The 15,154-nt window shown below is 36.9% G+C and overlaps 1 long non-coding RNA gene across 1 annotated transcript in view; it reads left to right on the top strand.

The window, feature by feature from the left end:
• LOC103882920 overlaps positions 1–12,735 on the top strand; it is a 32,249-nt gene extending 19,514 nt beyond the window's left edge. The window contains exon 3 of the long non-coding RNA XR_002520979.2: positions 6,030–12,735. This is a non-coding gene — a long non-coding RNA (uncharacterized LOC103882920). The remainder of the gene's footprint in view (positions 1–6,029) is intronic.
• The last annotated feature ends 2,419 nt before the right edge of the window (positions 12,736–15,154 follow it).

The raw sequence follows: 15,154 nt of genomic DNA on the forward strand, positions 1-15,154 counted from the left end.
TATATATAAGGATATAAACTTCTAAGCCAGTAGAATAGCAAAAATGGATTAAGAAAATAATGAACAAAGGCTTACCGACTATAAAAAGTAAAAAAGAGAGAGAAAACAAGCATTAAAAAGTGATACAAATATAGATTTGATAATTAAGATTGTTAAAACCAGTCAAAGTATACCAAAAGTCATAATAAGAGTAGACTCAATTCACCAGTTATAAGATGAACTTTGTCAGGTTGGGTAAAAATTTTTAAAAATCTGTTTATTTTATTCATAAGTAAAAGAAGAACATTGAAAAGGTGATGGTGAAAGAATAGAAAAATATATACCCTGCAACACTAACCAAAAGAAAACTACAGTAGCACCATTACATTCAAATGCAAAATATAATTTAAGTGAAATAAAATAATTCAGGACAAGGAGGGTGTGTCAGTCCATTTTCATGCTGCTGATAAAGACATACCCAAGACTGGGAAGAAAAAGGTTTAACTGGACTTACAGTTCCACATGGCTCGGGAAGCCTCAGAATCATGGCAGGAGGTGAAAGGCACTTCTTACATGGTGGTAGCAAGAGAAAATGAGAAAGAAGTAAAAGCAGAAACCCCTGATAAGGCCATCAGATCTTGTGAGACTTTCTATCACGATAATAGCACAGGAAAGACTGACTGCCATGATTCAATTACCTCCCCCTGGGTCCCTCCCACAACCTGTGGAAATTCTAGGAGATACAATTCAGGTTAAGTTTTGAGTGGGGACACAGCCCAAACTGTATCAGAGGGTCACTACATAATATAAAAATTTTAATTCACCAGGAAGACATAATCATTATAAACTCTATATGTCTATAAAATACTGTAGAGAAATAAAAATATATAAATGTCAGTACATATGCCAGATTGATAAGACTGTAAGGATAAGTTGCCAAAGTCATCATCATAATGGGAGATTTCAACACAGCACATTCAATTACAAATAAGCCAACAAAAATTATTGAAGCTGGAGAATATTTGAACAATACAGTCTAACAACTTTGAACTCTAGAGAAGCTTTTAAAAATTCTGCACCTGACAAGTAGAGTATACTTTCTTCTCAAAGAATAAAACCTGTATACAAATCTACAATAATTTCAACAACATTTTGTTCTCTGACCTCAGATGGATTAGAAATAAAAATTAAATCCCACACATTTGAAATTAAAAAGCACACTTTTAAAAAATTAATATGTCAAAGAAGAAAACTTAATAGAAATAAAGAATACTTAGAACTATGTACAATGAAATTATTATACATTAAAATTTGTATAATACATTAAACTTTGTGGGATGTAGCACATGGTACTTAAAAAGAGATTTACTTATTTATGTTTTTTTTCAACTTTTAAGTTCCGGGGTACATGTGCAGGATGTACAGGTTTGTTACACAGATAAACATTGTGCCTTGGTGGTTTGCTGCACAGATCATCCCATCACCTAGGTATTAAGCTCAGCATCCATTAACTGTTCTTCCTGACGCTCTCCCTCCTCCTGCACCCACCCTCCGACAGCCTCCAGTGTGTGTTGTTCCCCCCGTGTGTCCATGTGTTCTCATCATTCATCTCCTATTTATAAGTGAGAATATGCAGTATTTGGTTTTCTGTTCCTGCATTAGTTTGCTGAGGATAATGGCTTTCCAGCTCCATTCATGTTCCTGCAAAGGACATGATCTCATTCCTTTTTATGACTGCATAGTATTCCATGGTGTACATGTACCACATTTTCTTTATCTAGTCTATCATTAATGGGCATTTAGGCTGATCCCATGTCTTTGCTCTTGTGCATAGTACTGCAGTGAACATATGTGTGCATGTATCTTTATAAGAGAGTGGTTTATATTCCTTTGGGTATATACCCAGTAATGGGATTGCTGGATCAAATGCTATTTCTGCCTCTTAAGTTTTTGAGGAATCACCACACTGTCTTCCACAATGGTTGAACTAATTTATACTCCCACCAACAGTGTAAAAGTGTTCCTTTTTCTCTACAACCTCACCAACATCTGTTGTTTTTTGACTTTTTAATAATTGCCATTCTGACTGGTGGGAGATGGTATCTCATTGTGGTTTTGATTTGCATTTCTCTGATAATCAGTGAAGCTGAACTTTTTTTCACATTTGTTGACCACATGTATGTCTTCTTTTAAGAAGTATCAATTCATGTCCATTGCCTGCTTTTTTATGGGGTTGTTTTTTTCTCGTACATTTGTTTAAGTTCCTTGTAGATGCTGGATATTACATCTTTGTCAAATGGATAGATTGCAAAAATTTTCTCCCATTCTGTAGGTTGCCTGTTCATTCTGATGATAGTTTATTTGCTCTGTAGAATCTCTTTAGTTTGATTAGATCCCATTTGTCAAGTTTTGCTTTTGTTGCAATTGCTTTTGGTGTCTTTGTCATGAGATCTTTGCATGTGCCTATGTCCTGAATGGTATTGCCTAGATTTTCTTCTAGGTTTTTATAGATTTGGGTTTTACATTTAAGTCTTTAATTCATCTCAAGTAGATTTTTGTATATGGTGCAAGGAAGGGGTCAAGGTTCAATTTTTTGCATATGGCTAGCCAGTTCTCCCAGCACCATTTATTACATAGGGAATACTTTTCCCATTGCTTGTTTTTGTCAGGTTTGTCAAAGATCAGGTGGTTGTACGTGTGCAGTCTTATTTCTGGGTTCTGTATTCTGTTCCACTGTTCTATGCGTGTGTTCTTGTACCAGTACCATGCTGGTTTGATTACTGTAGCATTTTAGTATAGTTTGAAGTCAGGTAGCGTGATGACTCCAGCTTTGTTCTTTTTGCTTAGGCTCGTCTTGAGTATTCAAGCTCTTTTTTTGTTTCATTTGAATTTTAAAATAGTTTTTGCTAGTTCTCTGAAGAATGTCAATGGTAATTTAATGTGAATATCACTGAATCTATAAATTGCTTTGGGCAGTATGGCTGTTTTCATGATATTGATTCTTCCTATCCATGAGCATGGAATGTCTTTTCATTTGTTTTTATCACCTCTGATTTCTTTGAGCAGTGGTTTTTAGTTCTCCTTAAAGAGCTCTTCACTTCCTTTGTTAGCTGTACTCCTAGGTATTTTAAATCCTTTTTGTGGCAATTGCAAATGGGAGTTCATTCATGATTTGGCTCTCTGCTTACCTGTTGTTGGTGTATAGGAATGCTAGCAACTTTTGCACATTGATTTTGTATTCTGAGACTTTGCTGAAGTTGCTTATCAGCTTAAGAAGATTTTGGGCCAGGCGTGTGGCTCATGCCTGTAATCCCAGCACTTTGAGAGGCTGAGGCGGGCGGATCATCTGAGGTTGGGAGTTTGAGACCAGCCTGACCAACATGGAGAAACCCCATCTCTACTAAAAATACAAAATTAGTCGGACATGGTGGCGCATGCCTGTAATCCCAGCTACTTGGGAGACTGAGGCAGGAGAATCGCTTGAACCCGGGAGGTGGAGGTTGCGGTGAGCTGAGATCGTGCCATTGCACTCCAGCCTGGGCAACAAGAGTGAAACCCCGTCTCAAAAAAAAAAAAAAAAAAAAAAAAGCTTTTGGGCTTAGACAATGGGTTTTCTAGATATAGGATGATGTCATCTGCAAAGACAGTTTGACTTCCTCTCTTCCTCTTTGAATATCCTTTAATTTTTAAAGAGAGATATATAACCTTCAATGCTTGATATTTAGGAAGCTTTAAAAAGTTAGTAGCATAAAATATCAAAATCAAAAAAAGTAACAAATAAAAGAAAATTTCAAAACAATACTCAGTCAAATAACTAGAATACTAATTATTAACATAAGCAAGTTTATCTCTTAACAATTACTTTCAGATTGGCTTTTAGAAAATGAGCAAGAAACCCACTTATATGCTATATACAAAGGAAACATTTAAACCCACGTAAACTTAAAGAAATGGATCAAAATACGTCAGGCAACCCCAATCCAAAATAAAAACAATACACTGATAAAAACCCAATCACAATTAAAGTATATAATCATGATTATAAATATTTGTGTACAGAATAACATAGTATCATATATAATAAACATAATGTTAAAAATATGAAGACAAATTGGCAGACACACAATTGTCTCTGGACAGTTTAACAAGCCTTTTTGTTGTTGTTGTTGGGAGTCTTGCTCTGACGCCCAGGCTGGAGTGCAGTGGCATGATCTTGGCTCACTGCAACCTCTGCCTCCCAGATTCAAGCAATTCTCCTGCCTCAGCCTCCCGAGTAGCTGGGATTACAGGTGCCCTCCACTGCACCCAGCTAATTTTTGTATTTTAGTGGAGACAGGGTTTCACCATGTTGGCCAGGCTGGTCTAAAACTCCTGACCTCAGGTGATCCACCCACCTCGGCCTCCTAAAGTGTTGGAATTTATAGGCATCAGCCACTGTTCCCAGCCATAACAAGCCCCTTTAAGCCTCTGATAGACCTATAAGCCCAGAATAAGAATATAGGATATCTATTCATTCAAGATTAATGTGATTGACTTAATAGGTACATAAAATTTTCATGCACAACCAGAAACTCACTCTCTACCAAAATCTTATTTGGCATATAAGAAAGGGGATTCAAAAATCTCCTGATTAAATTAGATTTTTTTATGTACAAAGAAAAAAGAATGACTGTCAATGAATTAAGTGTTTTATTAATGCTAGGAAAAGACCTATAACAATCTCAACCACTTTATTCAGGATTCTTTGGTTGCAAAAGACAGAAATGCAGAATGAATTAGCTCAAGTCAAGAAGAAGGATTTATGGACACTTTCCCAGATTGTGGAAAGACAAGGTGGAGCTGGCTGTAGGGATAAGAGGGTTCAGAGACCTCTTATCTAAAGCTATAAGACTTCCCCTCATTATTTTTCATTTCCACTCTCCTCTCATTCCTTCCACATAGAGTTTCTCTATGGTGGGGGACTTGTCTGTTTTGGGAGCTCCTAGCTAAATTGAGATTTCAGTACCAAGTAGCTAGCAAACTTGCTCCTGTATGCTTGCTTGAACATCACTCTAGGCTAGCAGCCTGCCCTTGTGTCCCATTCCCCGCCTCCCACCCCTGCCGCATCCCAGAAAATCCAGACCTGGGGCAGCCCCTGGTTCTTCAATTCAATACAGCATCATAATAGGAAACAAGTTCAAGAATTTCTACTTACAGATCCTGGGCAGAGAGGCTGCAGTGAATTGGGAGGGCAGCCCACCATCCCTGGGTCATGGAAAGCAGGAATAAAGAGTCAGTTGGGCAGGGAGAGAGAGAAAGAGAGCGAGCATGCACATGCAGTTGGTAACTTGCGGGATATATAAGGGGATAGAGTATGGCATACTTTAAGCTCATGAGCAAATGCCTGAATGGTCAGTTCAAAAGAAACAGTGGGAAAAATGGAATGCCCAGTCTGCTGGACAGGAGAGGTGCCTCTTAAGTTCTTATCTCTGGTCACTAGCTTGAAGCATTTGGGTGTGGTATATATACTGTGTCAAGTGTGACTGAGTCCTGCTTCTGGTATGAGAAACTTAAATCTGTATTCCAAATGGATGCTGAGGTAACATAAAATTATAAGGTTCATTACAGTGGCCTGTGACCCGTCCAGATGCATGCACTGTCTATCTCAATGGTTGTAGTGGAGACAGTCACTATGTGTTCATTACTCTGTAGCCGCTTCCTGACACAAGGAATATGGCGTTTTCCAGCCTCTTTTGCAGTTAGTTTGGGGTCCTGTTGTCAATGAGCTCCGTGGATGAGAAATGAGTCACTTCTGGTTGGAGGGACTTCAGAGCAGGCGTGAGTTGTCTATGTTCTCTCCTCCCTTACATGGTGACCCTGCAAGTCCTGTGTCGAGAAGCAAAGCTACAGACACAGGTAGAGTCATGACTTGTGAAGGAGTTGGTCTGGAGTGCTGATGGACTTGCTGAGGACTTCATGTAGTGAGGAATGAATTTGGGACATTGTTTAGCATAACCGATACTTGTCTAAATAAACTGATACTACAGTGACAAAGATATGTTCCCCAACAGCTTGAGAAAATCCTGAAGATGGAATCTCTTGGAACCATGTTGGCTTATCTGTCCATCTCTGGACTAATCAATGGGGACAGCAGGATAAGGTAGTATGGATGGCTCAATCTGGATTATGTGTGCACTCCTATGGCTAGAGGATAGGTCTGTCATGGGAAGAGGGGAGGGGATTGCACAGACATGGCTACTGCTGGGAGTCGTGAAGTTGTCCCAATTTGTCACTACTTTATTAAACCAAACAGGACAATGCTAATAATCATAAAAACAAGTTATTGAAAATAAATAAAACCCATAAATAAGCTCAAACATTCTTTTGCTGAAAGAGAAAATAAAATAGATAAGCCTCTGGCTTCGTCAAGAAAAGACAAACACAAACACAGATTTAGAAATGAGAAATTAGGAAAAGGATATTGGCCATATCAAATTTGAGTGGCAGATTTATGCTAATTGTGTTGAAAAACTTTGTAAAATATATGTGCCTTTTTCAGAATGTGGCGACATAATTTTGAAAGTCATTTATAATAATAAATGGAAGAAAATTACTGAGAATCTTTTGAAAGAGAGAGGGGATGACTTTTTCTACTTGTTAAAACATAAAATTATAAGTAAATTATACTCATATAGGAATAACTAGGTTTGTTCTTACTGTAGAATATGTTAGATCTAATATATGATTTTTTTACAATATATATCTTGTTTTAAGCATATCATTTGAATTTGGATTCCAATTTTCCACCATACATATAATTTATAATTCACTAAACATATTTTTAATTTTAACTGATTTCAGGACTCACTGCTAATCTATTTTTTGATGTTTACAATCATTTTCAAAAGTTATGTTTTGATTTAATCTCAGTTTTCCATAACAGTTATCACCAGTTGATATATTATGTATTTATTTGTTTTTTAATTTAATGCTTTGTTTTCAAGATTCATCTACATGGTTGTGCAGAGTAATAGTTTATTCATTTTCAGTATTGTATACTATTCCATTAAGTAAAGATATTACAATTTTTGCATTCTACATGAATGGATGTTTGAGTTATTTCCACTTTTTTGGTGGTTATTACAAATAATGCTTCTATGAACATCACTCTATATGTATATGGGCACACATAAGCATGCATTTCTATAAGATGTACACCTGGAAGTAGAATTGGCAGGAAGTAGTTTACAGGTATGGTGAACTGTACTGAAGAATTCAACTTGGCTTCCAATGTGGTTGTAATTCATTTTAAAGCAATCTAGCAGGTGTGTAGTGATATCTCCTTGTGGCTTTAATTTGCCCTGCTCTGATTCCTCATGAGGTTGAGCTCCTTTTCGTTTGTTTATTGGCCATTCGAATTTTCTCCTTTGTGAGGTGCCTATTCAGATGTTTAGTTTTGGTCATTTGACTTTCTTACTGACTTAGGAGTCCTTTGCTTATTCTGAATATAATGTATAATACAAAAAAAGCTACTCTGGATATAATATGTAATGCAAAAATCTACTACTCCATAGCTCAATGATCTCTTTTGATGAATGTGGGTTTTTTTTCCCCTTATTTTCATGATAAGTGTTTAAATCTTTTCTTTAAGGGTTAGTGATATTTACGTCTCTTTAAGAAGTCTTTTTTCTAGGACCCACAAGCCAATCAGAAGGTACTCCAAATATCCAAAACTAAAACAACTTGAGCAACAAAATAAATAATGATAGTATTTGTAGAATAATATATATACATATGAACCAATACAAATAAATAATTGAATAAATAAAAGGGAGGAAAGGACAGCTCTTCCTTACAGAAGAATATTAATTTTAAAATGAAGAAGAAATTAGGAAATAAAAAATCACTATTAGGCAAACACTGCAATATTATTTGTTGTAAGCAGGGTCCCCTAATGGATGCTAAAATCAGTAGAGGAAAAACAGGATATTTTTGAAGTATTTTCCCCAAATATTTATTAATTGCAAAGGGAAAAATAGTTAACTTTATAGTGGAGGAAGCTGGTAGACACCATCTTAACGAGATGGCCAGAGTTAAGATCACAGGTTTGAAGACATACAATTCACCTCCTGGTACGATGAACTGAAAACAGACTGACATCACTTCTATGTATCTTGTCCAAAATGCATTCCCTCAATATAATCATGAGAAATCAATCAGGCAAACCTAAATTGAAAGACTGTGTATGAAACAACTGACTAATATCTCCAAAAATGCCAAAGTCATGAAAGACAAGGAAAGACTGAGAAGTTCTCATAAATTGGACGACACTAAGGGGACTTAACTAAATGCCATGTCGGACCCTAGACTGGATCTCAGAATAGAGAAAACACGTGTGGAAAAACTGGTGAAATTTGAATAAGATCTACAGTGTGGTTCATGGTATTGTACCAATATTAATTTCCATTTTGGTAATTGCACTGTGGCTGTGGATAATGTGAAGATGAAGGAGACCTGGGGAGTGGGTTTAAGAAACTCTCTGCATTATTTTTCTTTCAGCTGTTCTGTAACTGTAAAATTGTTTAAAACAAAACATTAAAATTTCTGTGTTCTTTATTTCTGAGGTCGGGTTGGTTGGATGAAAAAACTTTGGCTTTTATTTATTTTCTTAAGTATCATAAATTGTTACTCTGTTGTCTTCTATTATATCACATTACTGTCAAAAATAAAATGACAATATGATTTTCTTTTTCCTGTCAATGACTTGGTCTTTTTGTCTGGATATGCAAAATATGCTTTAAAAAATTGTTCAAAGTTTGATAAAATTACTAGACTATGTCTTGATATTGGCCATTCTGGATACATTTTCCCAGCACTTAGTGTATCCTTTAAACATGGAATTTCAAATTTTGAAGTTTATTTTTTCAGTGAAGTTTTCTCCAACTTTGTATTAAAAAAATCCTAGCGTTCAGAAAAATTGAAAGAATGTTAAAGTAGACATCTATATATGCTTCACTTATATTTGCTAATTGCTAACATTATACGACATTTGTTCTATGTCTGTACGTGTATGTGTATTATTTACTCATTTATATTTGGCAAGAATTTTGAGAGTAAGTTGCTGATGTGAGGATACCTCATCCTTAAATATTTTACCATAGGTCTTCTAAAATGAGGACATTCTCCTATTATTAGCACAACATAATTTTTACACTAGCATTGATAAAATACTGTTATTTAATAGTTACACTGAAGTTTTCTGAATTCTTTCAACAATGTTCTTAATAGCTTTTTCTTCAATCTAGGTTCCAATAAAAGATCGCACATTGCATTTGGTTGTCACATTTCTTACATCTTATTTTTACTTTATTTTAAAAAATTATATAGTTTTAGGGGCACAGGGGTTTTTTGGGTATGTGGATAAATTGTATAGTGCTGAAGTCTGGGCTTTTAGTGTACCCGTCACCTAACTTGTGTACATTGTACTCAATCTTAAATCTTTAATTTAGAACAGTTCCTACAGCAGTTATACAAGGTTGAACCATTGAAAAGACTCACAAAACCTCGTAGAGCATACTCTTATAGAGGTTTAGGAAAGTAGAGGATACAGTACCACAGGAGAAAGAAGATGCAAACATCAAAGAGGTTCAAGTCTCCCAGGCACAACTCATAGGGTTCTTGGTCACACTGTGTGTGCTTCTTCAGATCATAAATTACCAAGACCCACGCAAGGAACTTGGTCTCATGTGCCACAGTTTATCCCATGGAAGTCTTTTACAACCCTGAGATCACACAGCCAAAACCAGCCTACAGGACTCTCAGGAGTCATCCGATGTCAGTTTGCCATTATTACAGATGTTAATTGTGATCACTCATCTGCCATATTTACTTGTTGTAAAGTACTTTTTACCCATTTGTAATAAATTACAACTGAGCAATAATGCCTAGAGTCTACATGAATATCTTGTTTCCCAACACATTTTCACCCAAGAGATTTCACATTCATTGATGCTCCTCATGTGAATCAGTTATTATAAGGTGGATACAAAATGGTGTTTTTAGAGTTTTTTATTCTTTCTACATTTAATAATTTGAATTCTTTTGTAAAGAAGAGCCTTTTCTTTTATTTTCCTTCTTTCTCCCCACTCCCCCCACATTTTGAGGGTCCTATGGATTTATTGGAGTTATTAATATTTTTAAAATTGAATAAAATTAAACATATAAGTTATTAATATTACCCTTTATGATGTTCAAATTCTCCCAGTTTCTACCTATGGAAGCCCCTTTAAGCTAACTCCTGCTGACATATCCCCATTCACTTTTTGGTGTTTTTCTTACTTTGTAGTCCAACAAGCCATTCTGTTCTGCTTGAACCAGGCCTGAGAGGGTGTTTCTTCAAGGATCCCTAAGATTAGAATCCAAGATCTGGGTAAGCAGGTGTGCTCATTGCCCCTGGGGTGTCATTACATCTAGACCCTTTCAGTGGACAAACCTAGGAAATATATCTTTTAAAATTAAGTACTGTAGTGAATGCTGTGGTGCTCCATACTTTCTTCATGCCTCCTTTTTAAGTTATTCACTGTGAACATGTATGTCTCTACCACTACATTATAATAAGGTACACAAAAGCATGAGTTAACATCTTGTTTATGCTTATAATTCTTAATATCCTGCATAATTGCTGGGGACATAGAAAGATATCTGTTAAGTTGAAAAGACTCTTTTCTCCTGTTCAATCTTCATCAGTGGGAGTTAGCTAATGTCTATATGGTGACCTTTGTTGCGAAGTGAATTTGCTGGTGATGTGAAATGGAAGCAATTAGGGCACTTTAGTTTTACTATTTTTGCTGAAGTGGTCCACGTACAAAAAAATTTGAGAGCTATCACTTATTTAATCATTTGCATTTATGAAAAAAGAAATGTGAATAAGGTCCACATAAAGAGGTCTAAATGAGTAAGACTAACAGTTTTTAATCGTCAGTGGTTATTATTCTGGGGCCATAAAATATATCCAATATTTTGTTTATACCACTATCCTCTAACTGAATTGGCACCATCAAATTTAAGTAAAGATTGAGCAAATTTTCAGTATATTTGATTCCTTAAGTAATCATAGTCTAGAAAGCCAGATATTAATAGCCTCCATTTATAAGCATTTACCAATTAATTAATGCAATTGAGTTAGCAGATTTCACAGCCTGATAGATAGATCATTTATTCATCACAAGACATTTGCAAGGCAAATGGTAGTATCCCTGCTTTTACAGTGGAACATGTATAAGCAAGATAGTTAAGTAAACTGCAGATGACCACATAAGTTATAGAAAGAGGATTCGAAGTCAGGTCTGTCTGAACCTGAGCCCTACTCTTTTCACTATGGAACATGGTGTATTTGGGAAACTTAAGCGTACAAAATATATAAAATGTCTGAAGGTCTCAGTGACTCACAGGGACCTGTCTGTACTGGATGAATTAACGAGCTGTTTCCTGAAGCTCCATCCCTCTGTATGTGGCACAGGCGTCCCCCTATTACCCACTGCTATGAGTTTTAGGAAAGAGGACATTCCCTACTCAAGGTCTTCCTGCAGTTTGACCTTCCAGAAGACCCATGCTTTGCCCCTTCTGCGGGAGGCCTGATATTTCCCTTCTCACTTTCTGACACTGGCAGACTCTTTTTGTGGAAGGCACCTATGCTGGGGTGCTGGGTTCCAGCACATATGGGATTCCACCTCAAGTAATGGTACTGATTGGGTGAGTGCTTGGGTCCTAACTGTTCCCGTAACATGAGCTCTGGGAGAAGGAAGTTGGATTTGGATAATCCCGTCCTTGTTTTTGAGATCAGCATTTCACCTCAATATAGTAGTAGTTCCCCTTATCTGTGGGGAGTAAATTCCAAGACTCCCAGTGGATGCCTGAATCTGCAGATTGTACTGAACCCTATATGTACTGCGTTTCTTTCCTTGCACACATATCTATAACATTTAATTTATAAATTAAGCAAAGTAAGAGATTAACAAAATAATAAAATAGAACAATTTTAACAATATACTGTAATAAAACTTATGTGACTGTGGTCTCTCTCTCTCTCAAAATGTCTTACTGTACTGTACCATAGGAAACTGAAACAGAGGAAAGCCAAACTGTGGATAAGGGGGGACCACTGTACTTCCATGTATTTAAAAAAGAAATCAACTTTATTGAAGATCAATTTACATTCTTCCTTATATTTTGGCAGGCCTCCTTTCCCTCCTTTTTTCCTGATTATCATTATATTATATATTTATTGTAAAAATGCAAATAACTCAGAAATATAAGACAGAAAGTAGAAAGTTTTAAAATTCTTTTAAAATCGCCATTTGTTAGGTACTTACTATGTCCCATGTACTTGACATGTATAGCCTCATTGATTTATGGCAACAACCCTATGAATGGAAATTATCATTCCTATTTTGTAGGATTTTTTAGGATTCTTCTAATCATTGCATTGGGTTACGTTGAATACTTGCTTAGCTGAACTGCGAGCTTTCTCACTTTGACTCTGTCCGTTGGGGTCTTTTCTCCACATGATCTTTATTAGAAACTTTTTCCCCTCTTTGACTTCAGTTGTATCTCTTTTTGAAATGACATGTATGGTGGAGTACTCACTAGCTAATAAGCTTTATAAGAGCAAGAAGTAATATTGAGGCTGGGTGCAGTGGCTCATGCCTATAATCCCAGCACTTTGGAAGGCTGAGGTGGGCAGATCACTTGAGGTCAGGAGGTCAAGACCAGCCTGGCCAACATGGTGAAACCCCATCTCTACTAAAAATACAAAAATTAGCGGGATGCTGTGGTGGGTGGTGATAGGTGCCTGTAATCCTATCTACTCAGGAGGCTGAGGCAGGAGAATCTCTTGAACCCGGGAGGTGAAGGTTGCAGTGAGCTGAGAGATGAGATCATGCCACTGTACTCCAGCCTGGATGACAGAGTGAGACTTTGTCTAAAAAAAAAAACAAAAACAAAAAACTAATATTTACTTACATGGCTGCTGTGCCTACATAAGATTTTAATGAGCATAAAATGTGACATGGAGTTGTTAAGTGGTAAATTTTTATTGCATGAATGAATGAATGATTTTAGCTGACAGTCTCTCTTTATGCATTCTCATTTGGTCTTATTAAAAAATACATAGCTCATTTGAAATGGACAATGTACACTGTTCCCCTGCTGAATTCGAGTCATGAGTTTCATACTATTGATTGTTTACATAATAATTTACTAAAAATAATAAGAGTTCAGGATTTTTTATGTGCTCTTTGAAGAAGCCAAGTGTTTTTTTTTTTTTTTTTAATGTATTAATGTTAATTTGTCCATCCTACTCTGTTTTTACCATTTCGTGTGTGCAGTTTCTGTCTTGCACAGTTTAAAGCTTTCTTGCTCTCTTCGGGAGTACCTTGCCAAAAATTCCTTATCAGTTCTCGTTAGACACCCTCTGCCTTATACTGGTAGTCAATATGTTGGCATTGTAAACGTAGCTTAAAAGTCCAATCCAGTTGTTCACTTATTCTAACCTATTTTTTCTTCCACAGTCAGAACCTTCATGGGGGAAAAAGAGTTGAAGACACCCCCTGAATCTCATTTGCTTTCCTCTTCAGGTCCCCTGGGGCTGTACTCCAGGTTTCCCTGGCTTTGCTTTGTTCTCTATGAAATTATGTAAGCAGGAACAGCCCCTGGTGCTTGGAATGCTTGGTAACTTCCTTCATGAGTGGGTTTACACGTGGTGACAAAAGAGGGCAGCTGCTGGGGCAGCAATTTTTGTCTCTCCAGGGTCTCCACATGGGCACCTTGCTTCTCCCTTGGATCTTCGTTGGCCCTGCAGTGAGTCAAATTTGCTAAACCCTGTGCTCCCCTCTGCCCCAGCCACAATCTCAGATGGAGTCTGACTTCAAATCTCTCACTGGTTGGTGGTTTGACCTTGAAGAAGTTGGTAGACCTTGTTTGATCACCTGGGAAACGTAACTTACTTCAGAGAGAGCATCAGTGAATTGAGAATTGTGGGATCACAAGTCTAAAAAAAAAAGCAGCCACAGGATTTAATTATGCTAGTGTTTCTCCACCCATTTTGTTGATGAAAGAGCTTCCAAATCATTGCCTGTCAATCTGAGCCTTGAGATAAAAGAGTCTCCCTTTGAAAAACAGTCATTATATGAAAGTCTGGGAACCGGTATCAATATTTATTAGGGGACGCACACCATCCTGTCCTGTTATATCACAGATTTATAGGACAACCAGTTATCCTGGACTCCCTAAGCTCTTTCAAGGATTGTGTTAAAATTCAACCTGTCAGCTGTTGCTTGGGAGGATAAAAAACTTTTAGGCATTCCTGTAGCTGACTTGCCTGTAAACGTATGGAAGTAGTTTTTTTTTTTTTTTTTTTAAATATCTCTACTTAGCAAAACATTTCTTCTTTCATTTCTTTTATTTCCTCTTCCTCTGTGGTTCCTGGTGATTGATATTTGAATGCAGAGTTCCTCTGGGAAAGCCTGACTTATTCTTCTACAACTATATAGGTCGAAAGAGGAGGAGATATATGTTGCCCATTGTGTGAAGGGAAAAACAGAAAGATTAGCAATCTCTAGAAGCTGTACCAGGTGGTGTAATAAATGTACGACTGTGAAAGAAAGAAAAAATAAACTTTCTTATAAAAATATTAATTTTAGAGAAAGATTACATCAATCAGGAACATTAACAAAAGCTCAACGTCCAATGCAAGGAACAAAAACTGATTTGATGATCCATGTGAACTGAAATTAGTGTCAGGGTGGATTTAGAAAGAACTAGCATGAGCCAGGCATGGTGGCTTATGCCTGTAATCCCAGCACTTTGGGAAGCTGAGACAGGCAAATCACCTGAGGTCAGGAGTTCGAGACCAGCCTGGCCAACATGGTGAAACCCTGTCTCTACTAAAAATGCAAAAATTAGCTAGGTGTGGTGGCAGGCGCCTGTAATCCCAGCTACTGGGGAGGCTGAGGCAGGAGAATCACTTGAACCCGGGAGGTGGAGGTTGCAGTGAGCCGAGATCGTGCCACTGCACTTCAACCTAAGCAACAAAGTGAGACTTTGTCAAAAAAAAAAAAAAAAAAAAAGAAAGAAAAGGAAAGAAAGAAGGGAGGGAGAGAGAGAGGGAGGCAAAGAAAGGAACGGAATGGAAAGGAAA

Source organism: Papio anubis, chromosome 4 (assembly GCF_008728515.1).
Source record: "Papio anubis isolate 15944 chromosome 4, Panubis1.0, whole genome shotgun sequence".
Classification (NCBI taxonomy): domain Eukaryota; kingdom Metazoa; phylum Chordata; class Mammalia; order Primates; family Cercopithecidae; genus Papio; species Papio anubis.